This window comes from Leptidea sinapis, chromosome 42 (genome assembly GCF_905404315.1).
Source record: "Leptidea sinapis chromosome 42, ilLepSina1.1, whole genome shotgun sequence".
NCBI classification, from domain to species: domain Eukaryota; kingdom Metazoa; phylum Arthropoda; class Insecta; order Lepidoptera; family Pieridae; genus Leptidea; species Leptidea sinapis.
Window position 1 is genome coordinate 7,983,509 of NC_066306.1, and position 8,169 is coordinate 7,991,677.

General features: G+C 35.0%; 1 long non-coding RNA gene across 1 annotated transcript; it reads left to right on the forward strand.

The window, feature by feature from the left end:
• The first annotated feature begins 972 nt into the window (after positions 1-972).
• LOC126976922 (uncharacterized) lies at positions 973-2,485 on the forward strand. The gene is made up of 2 exons (XR_007732025.1): positions 973-1,232; positions 2,267-2,485. It is a non-coding gene; the product is annotated as an uncharacterized LOC126976922 (long non-coding RNA).
• The last annotated feature ends 5,684 nt before the right edge of the window (positions 2,486-8,169 follow it).

Here is an 8,169-nt window from a genome sequence, read left to right on the forward strand (position 1 = left end):
TTAAAACTATCATAATCATGTGTATTCCTAGTTCCCCAAATGCACATGTAGCAATGATTTGATAATATTATAAATAATAAAGTGTTGGAGAAGATATTGGTCACTTAAACAAATCATAAAAAATAATTATACTCACAAATCCCTCAAAAGCAATGTCTTCAACCAGCAATATGTTGTATGACATATTGCTGCCAAACATGGAGCTTATCTAAGAAAAATTTACATAAATTAAAAGTTCGCCAACAATGTATAGAACGTAGTATGCTAGAAAGAAACTAAAATGGCGCTGGGCAGGTCATGCAATACTAGAGACAGTAAAAGCATATAGACAAAAAATGTTATTGAATATGATGCTAGACACGGGAAAAGAAACAGAGGAATCACATGGGAAGATGATTTAAAAAATGTAGCAGGATCCAACTGCAGTAGAACTGCTATAGATAAACAGACAGGGAAGGATCTGGAGGAGGCCTATGTTGGAAGACAAGCGGACAGCGAAGAAACTATAGAGTAAAGCAATTGCCATGTAATTGTTATTACTGTATTGTTTGCAAATTAAGGCTTTCATTCATTCATTCACAAATAATAAGGCCCATAGCATATAAACCCGCTCTGAAGACAACCAGAGAATATTTGAAATAACTACATTTGAAACCTACATATTAAAACTTAATTATAGTAAACTTACTGTTGGCCACTTGCTTATTATCAAACGATTTTTTTAAACCCACTGTTAAAGCAATTAAATTATTATTATTATAAAATACGACGTATGAACCTTAAAAAAACACAACTACGCGAAAACATTTGAATGTTAATAATAACTTGAAGCTTTAATTATATGTAGGCAGGAAAAATATTTAATTAATTACTAAAACTGTTTTATAACTTAAATTAATTGCTAAGAATCGCATTAACATAAATATTCAAACTGCATATAAAAATATAAATATGAGAAGACAATGTGTTATTTCATTTCAATAGGTGACGAGGATCTTACGAGCTTTAAGTTTTCTTTACAACATTTTATACATTGCGAGCAAACATGATGAAGATATTCGCTGTGATGTTTGTATTAGTGGTCGTGTCAACAGCAAAGAATTTTGACCATTATGAGACTCGTGAAGATATAGACATCGATCTTATAATGTCCCAAAAAGAGATTGTCGTGGCATACTTGGATTGTTTCCTAGAGAGAAAAAAATGCGATCCCCTACTTGAAAACTACAAAGGTGAGTTCTATTTATATTATTACCCTCTTTTAAGACAGGTTCCAGGTATTGCAAACGACGGGAATAGTGTGCTCAATATATTCTTGATAATGTAATATTTATTATGTGCATCGGCAAGTTAGTGATTTTTCTAGAAATGCTGATAATTATGTTAACATCATGCACAAGCAAAATCATGACAAGCATAATACTCGGTTTTTTTTCTTTCTTACAAATTATTTTAAGTAATATGGCGTGTGACATGTCAAGTCATATGGCAAAAATACTTAAACGTCAAATACTCGTGCTCAATGCCTCATTGTGTTGTTTATGTTTTTCCTTTGTTGGGCGATTTTACAAAACGAACATAAAATCATGAACGAAATAAATGTGTTATTCAGTCTCACATGGAGTACTGTTCTCACCACTGAGCGGTAGCTTCCCAGGACCAACCAGCTTCTTCCATTTAGAAGTTCTTTCGCATATAAGGAAGAGCAGCACGAATCATTGACAATTATATCAACTCGAATCAGCTTGACTCGTTGCGTCTCTCTGTATATTCTACCGCATATATTACGGGGAATGCTTAGAGGAGTCGTTCTGGATGATACCAGCAGCCAAATAGCACGACCGAACATTACGTCAAATAGCAAGATTCACATCCACCGCAACATGCTCAATGTGTGGCATGTTATAACCGCTCGTTTTCAAAGAAACTTCTTGCCTCGCCCAGACACTTCTTCGTATCAACTGCCGGTTGTAGATTTCCCGCACCGATACGATTTAGGGACGTTCAAGTTTGGAACATAATTTCAATATAAAGGGCAACAATGAATCTCTTAACCTCTGTCTTATCCTCTGTCGCGGATGTGTGTCACGTGAGCCTCTTGTCCGTTTCCCCTCTTTTATAAGAAAATGTTCATAAATAGTTATCTTATTTTATTACATTTGTAATTAAAACGAGTAACTACCGAGTACTTTCTTCTAATATCAATAGTGTTTCGCCGTGATACTGTATTAAGATCACTCGATAATTTTTGGTAATATTGTTACAGATAGTTTGGCCGACGTTATCGAAACAGCTTGCATCAAGTGCACTGACAACCAGAAACATTTGACTAACCGATTCCTGACACTACTCGAAGATAATTACCCCACTGAATATTCTGAATTATTGAAAAAGTATGATTCCAGCAATAAATACATCGATGTATTAAGGAAAGCCATAGCGCAGTTTTGAAGGGATTAAATATTTTTGTAATAACACCACAAAATGATTTACATTTATAATTTATGATTTCGTGGCCTTTATAAAAATAAAACTGATTAAAAATGGTCAAGTGTTGTGATCTTCATAATATATTATTATTTAAATGTTTTTTCATTGACGTCAGAAACAAAACCTAGTGGCATGCCAGTGGTTAGCACGAAGATCAAACAAGTCGTAGTTGTACTTTACTCCGACAGCGCTAGGTTTTGAAGTTAAAATATTTAAGTTGTTTGTGCTTTGCGTACAGTTTCGGGACCATTACATCAACCTAATATTTTAGTTTGTGTCATTCTAGGTAGGTACAAGTACCTTATAATGTAATATTATGTAGTTACAAATGAAGGTATTGTACAGCACAATTTTAATTGAATTAATTCATGGTATATTTTTAACAAAATAATTTTATTATGTACTCGACGCTGTTGTTAGTAAGAACACTTTAGTACGTGTTCATACGTTTTATTACCCACCAAGTTTAGAATTTCCCTTCATAGTTTTAAGGGTTTATTCTTTTCAATGACATGAACATAATATGCACGGAGATATCGTATAAAACTAAATTGCAAGAAAAATTTGCACTGGCTGGATAATTTACCTCTACTCGCTTTAAGACGTCAGAGAGTATTCAATAGACTTAACATTTGGGCTCCTTTGCACGGGATGCTGGCTAATTATGGGTGCCACAACGGCGCCTATTTCTGCCGTGTAGCAGTAATGTGTAAACATTATTGTGTTTCGGTCTAACGGGCGTTGAAGAAATATTACTAGTAAAATGAGAATTAACATCTTATGTCTGAAGCTGACGAGCACAATTATAGTACCGCTCAATTTTTTTGGATTTTACAAGAATCCTGAGCGACACTGCATAGGAATGGGCAGGGCGTATCAAAATTAATCTTAAATCTTTGGTAAATTCACGTTGGTCCCCATAAAGTGTGCTTCGTTCAATAGATAAGAGAAGATGAAAGACAACTTGGATGTAGTAATACTAACGCAGTAAAAATAGATCTAAATAAAACAATTCGAAAGTTTTGAGCTTGATGGAAGAGTATGTACAACAATTTACGTAAATTATGGTCACCATGTAATAGATAAGAAAACATCGGGAATCAAACGAAAGCTCCACAGTGTGCTCATTTCTTAAGACCCTTTTCGTTATCATTATTTTATTATATTTTAGATCATCCGCAACACCCGGGGTTAAGAGATGCGTTGCCGGCCTTGTATGCTCTATACTTGAAGGACCTTAAGTCGTATCGGTTCAGGATAACTGCAGCCGGTTATTGATTCCATGAAGCGAGGCAAAAAGTTGAATGTGACGTTGTAAAATTTCAGGCGTCGAAATTCGAACTACTGTTTATTAAATAAAAGTTATAAAAAAATATTTAGATGGAAATTTTAATTAAAATATTATATTTACATTGCGAGCACAACAATGTATAATATTATATTTATTTTGTAATTATTAGCAAGTAACTAATCTGTGTAAAATTTTAAATAGCCCCTAATGTAGATATTTTTCTAACTATTATTGTATTGAACTGTAAGTTTTCCAATTATAATAATATAAAATAAATAAAAAATAAAATTTTCCCTTTCAAAGGACCAGTAACGTACTAGAGATGAATATATTTTTACAAAATACTTGTAACGTTAACTCACAACATTCATTTCATGATAAGCAGTTCCACTATTATCAGCTATCTTCACCACTTTTTTGAAAAATTATAAATAAATAGAGGTACCTACATCAACAATTTTGAACACACAAAAATATTTAATTTAAAGAGAAGTGTGGGTGTGCGTCTGAGGGAAGATATACAGGGACGGAGGGAACTAACCTGGTAAATGCTGGTGCTCCTCTTCAGCCGGGGAAGACAATTGGCCTTTATATAAATCCTTTCATCTTCGTGTAGCTGAAATGAGCAAATACATGGCGCATACAAAGTACGTAATTGATGCATAATTAGTATGTGTTATTTCTCATCATTATTGTGTCTCAAGGTATTAAATATTCTCAGACACATTAACAACAATAAGTAAATAAAAATCTTATTCTCTTAATGCCACGTATTCTATAATAGCAGGCCGCTGCAGTGGCGCGCCGCCCATATTCAGTAGTTTTACAGCAAGCCAAGCTCGCTTTTCTTACACTTCTAGTAACTAGCTGGCCACGTGATCAACTGTGATCCCACAATTTCAAACATATTTATAAAGCGTGGCTTGCTAGATAATGACTTGATTTTTTCCATTGAATTTATGAAAAAAAAAATCTTCTGCGTCAAAAAAAGTAATACCAAAATCGAAATATATTTGGTATTATAATATAGAATGTGTAATGCTCCTCGTTTGCTCAGGAGTGAAACATCTAATGTTTACTACGTAGCACTATACCCGGGGACGCCCGCTCCCAGCCGATAGCCGATTCGAACTGGCTGTACTGTGCATTCCTTATATAGCACTCAATGTCACACGTTTAATGTCACTGTCCATGTCATGACAGTGCGATGATAGTTAACACATACTCAGTTCAGACTAGATGTCAATACACTACAATATCCTTTTTATAAAAATACAAGTTAGTAGGTAGTTAGTTAGTATTCAGTTGAGCTTAACAATGGAGAATTAAGGAATATCCTTGCGTATAAGGAAGTAAGTTTCTAAAAAGCAGGAAGTAGCTTCTGCTTTTGAGAATTTTTTTTCTGACATTCCAGTTTCTATCTCAAGCACTCTTGTCTCCTCCACCAGTGTTGCTGAGTCACTTCTTTTGGAAAATGTTAAGGAATGTAAACAAAATTTCAAATTCAGTGTTGTTAGCCCAGCAGAAATGATTAAGACTTTCATATCTTTAGAAATGAAAAAAAAACTGCTGATATATGGGGCATATCTGTAAAAATAATAGGTTCAGTTATTGACGTCATAGCACAATATCTAGCACTAGTTTTTAATAGCTGTATTGAACATGGCGTGTTTCCTGACCTTCTGAAATATAGTCAAATTATAACAATATTTAAATCGGGACTCACTTCTGACCCGAATAAATATCGCCCTGTCAGTGTTGCCGACCCAAAGTAAAATTTTTGAAAAAAATATTTTAAGCCAAATGCTTACTCACTTTAACACTTATAAGTTACGTACTTTATATGTTAAGTACTTTATATAAAACAATTTGGCTTTACTAGGGGACGCTCGATTACGGATGCAGGTGTTGAACTCATCAGGAATATTTTTGAGGCCTGGGAGGAATCACAGAATGCACTTGGTGTCTTCTGTGATTTATCTAAGGCTTTTTAGTATGTTCAACATTCAACGCTGGTCAGGAAGCTATGTCACTATGGTATAAGAGGATCTGCGCTCGATTTTCTGATCTCATATTTAAATAATAGAATTCAGAGGGTCGATGTGAATGGCAGGAGATCTCCTGGGACTCCTCTCGGTATGGGGGTACCAGAAGGGTACATTCTTGGACCCTTCCTCTTCCTAATTTATATAAATGATCTACCTAACCTTGTAGAAAAAAAACACAAGGTGGTATTGTTTGCGGATGACACTTCACTTATATTTAAAGTGAAACGAAGCCAAGTTTTATATGACGAAGTAAACAATGCTCTATCTGACTTCGTGCACTGGTTTAGCGCCAATAACTTATTGTTAAATTCATCAAATCATTAAGAGGAAATCGTGAGAAGTAGAATATAGAAACATTAAGAATATTAATGTACCTATATTATATAACAGTTAATAATTTTAATTAAACAGTGACTCGTCCTTGGATTTAAACTAAGTCATGTCTATACTTCTTTTCCTATGACCCCTTATCTTTCCATTTTCTTTATTTTTTTCATTTGTTTCTAAGTCTACCTGTTACTGTCAATGTTTCATAAAAATTGAATTTTGTCTCGACATAGCATGTTATAAATGTGGTAGGTACTATATGGTGTACAATTATATTTATCACCCCTTATCTTTCTCTTTTCTTTATTTTTTTTCATATGTTTTTTAGTCTATCTGTTACTGTCGATGTTTGTGAAAAATGGGATTTTGTCTCGGCAGCCTATTATAAGTGTGGTATATTAATTATTAGTCCAAAAAATTTTATTCAAAATAGGGTATGACATCACCTATTGATAGTCAAAATCCACCACCCATTCGGGAATGCACTGCGAACGACGTGGAGTCATAAGAAACCCCATTTAAAAATTAAACTACTTAACGACTATTATTAATAACCTTGCAAATACTTGAAAGGTAGGTTAGATATTTTTTTGTAATGTGATTTTATTTAATCACCACTTTAGCTTGAAGAACATGTCAATGAGTAGCGACCTAATGAACCATGAATGAATATCTAACGACAGTTCCAACATTATATTAAGATCACATATTATGAAGACTATGAATAATTTTTTGCTTAATCTGGCAAATATCTGATTATACTGATAACGACATAATATAAACACAATTGTTCAATTCTAAATAACCATAATGTTGCACATAATATTCTGATCTTTAGTAAAATTAACTCCCGTGATTCATGTAAGATAGTGGTCAACGAGCGCGCTAAGTTTTATGTATTTATTACTTGTTCTTAAGTCAAATAGGTGGAATCTTTGCCCAGAATACAGAAATATCAAGAAGTGTGTATACTTTATATAACCACCCCGCTCCGACATATTCTGGGATCCTGCTGCACAAGCATATGCATCGCCTCACAAAAGACTCGACCCACAGAGCAGAGTAGTAGTCATAACAAGTTTTTGTTTGTTTTTATAATCGACCTATTCTCGAACCAATAATATCACGATTCCGTCTTTCGACCGTAGAACTCAGTTGGGGACAGTTAGGAACTGTATTAAATAAATTGATGCTAGGTTCGATACATAAACATTTAAAGGCACCGGCATATCAACATTCATACTACAAAGAACGCCTAATCTGTGGAAGACCTCTCTTAGTTAAGATATCGAATCTTTACTGATTATTGATTACATGACCTATAACGGCTCTATATTGGTCTATATTTGATAGAAAATTATATTGAAACAATATATGTTATACTTACTTTTTTCAAATCAACCACATGGCGTAGGCATAACGTTAGCGTACAACGAGGATCTTCATCAATGTGTGACAGAAACAAGACGTTAGTTCGTCCACAGAAGTACTACATAAACATAACAGGCGTCCTAACAAACTAACAGACCGACCACGCCACACGACGCCGAAGGCCACGCAGTCCTGCAGCAGCAATGGCAGCAGATGCCGCCCCGCATGGATCGGTAGTGCTTCGGACGCAACCGCGCCCTTACCCAAGACGGATCGTCTTTCAGTCATTCTTCTGCTACAATATATGAACACACGCGGCGCATGGGCGCGCCCTTTACGTTATGAATTCTTAAAAGAGTATTATGCTCCTCAATCTTAACTAAATTAAAAAAATTGTTACAATAACAATTAGAATATGCGAAGCAATGCGCGCTTTAGCACATGGTAAATAAGTATGTCTAGATGTCACCCTGATGCAACACAAGCAGTTGCCACACTGAAGCCTTATAAACCAGCCCCAGGTGACCACTTACATCACCGAAAGCCACTCGAAGAAGCACGCGATACCATGCGATGCCGCACGCCTCTTCCGTAGATGCTGCACATGGCGCCAGGCGAAGAAACTAATGCAGGTGCCACTTT